The sequence below is a fragment of the Calidris pugnax genome, unplaced genomic scaffold, assembly GCF_001431845.1.
Source record: "Calidris pugnax isolate Ruff unplaced genomic scaffold, ASM143184v1 scaffold18, whole genome shotgun sequence".
Taxonomy (NCBI): Eukaryota; Metazoa; Chordata; class Aves; order Charadriiformes; family Scolopacidae; genus Calidris; species Calidris pugnax.
In genome coordinates this window covers 400607-402052 of record NW_015090812.1, presented here as the reverse complement: position 1 = coordinate 402052, position 1446 = coordinate 400607, and positions in this window count along the sequence as shown.

Genomic DNA, 1446 nt, shown 5'->3' with positions numbered 1-1446 from the left:
AGCACCGAGGGCCGTAGGGGCGGCAGAGCCGAGACCCGGAGGCGGCACCGGGGCCGGTGGCCGTGTCCCCGCGGGGGGCGATGCTTGGAGCCCCGGGGGGAGCGACGGGACACCCCGCTCCGGAGCTGCGGGAGAGCCGAGCCCGGGCTGGGTTCGCTGGTGCCCGCGGAGAAGGGGGCGTCCCGGGGGTGCTGGGGGGATAATATGCTCCCTTAAGCTCCGCGGGGCTTAAGTCTCCGCGGGAGGCTGCGCCCGCAGCCCCGAGCATCCGCGCCTGCCATCCCCGCGGCGTCCCCCTCCGTGTCACCACCGGGAATCCCTGCAAGGAGCCAAACGCTCGCCATCCGGTTTTCTCCGAGAGCCAGCACCTCTAGCCCGGGGAGGGGGGGCACATTTTACCGAATTAACGTTTTCTGGTCCTAAAACACCCAGCGTTCTGGGCTCGAGAGACAGAGAGAGCGCGGGTGCTGCATCCGCAGGAGGTATTTTACCCGGTGAAATGCTCAGTGTAGCAGGTAGAGAGGAACTCAGCACGTCTCCAGCCCGAACTGGGAACACACTCTCCAGCCATAAAATGCACTTAACAGTCTATTTAATAGCGGCGAGGTCCTTGAAAATGCAATATCCATGCTAATCTCGCCTTTTTTTTTTTTTTTTTTTTCCTAAATCAGAAATGAAAAATAGGTCGGTAAGGTAGAACCTTCCCCTTCCATTTAAAACGTGACATTTAATCTATTTAAATAACTAAGTAAACTTTATTAATTCCGGATTTGGTAAGCAAGCTGAGCAAGCAGGGCGCTTCGCAACTTTTTTAATTCAGACGGCGAAACGTGAGAGGGAGCTCCCTCCAACCCCAGGTTCGACAAAATCCCGGTTTCTTTCAGCTTCAAGCAAGATGGGAATAGCCGGGACACACAAAAAACCGCTCAGCACCCCCCTCCCCACGAAGGGATTTTTCCCGGAGGGCTCGGAGCATCCTCCCGGGGGCGGAGGGGGAAGCTCCGCGGTCCCTCAGCGCTCCCAACCCTCCGAGAATGGCAGGAATTGAAGTAAACAACCCAAAACTCTCAAATCTTTCTGATTACTTTATTAAGTGCCAGTATTTCAGAGGGAAAAAAAAAGGGGGGTGGGGTGGGAGAGAGGCAGAAGAAGGAGGAATCCATCTCCCCACAGGTTATGGTGGTGGTTTCAAACATGTTTACTGCTCTTCGAGGGGAATGAAGATGCCAAAGAGCCGCGGCTGGGTCCCAGCCTGACAAACGCGCCCCCCTAAATTACAGGGGGGTGTGGGGGGAGCTGGTGGTGGTTTGATGGTGCCGAGAAAAGGTCAAGGTTGTGAATCTCCCACCGAAAACGTCTCCAGAGTTTGTTTCCCCGCATCGCGGCTCAGCTCAGAAAGAGCAAATCTCCCTTTCTGAGCTGGAAAAGAACTTTTTACGGCCGCCA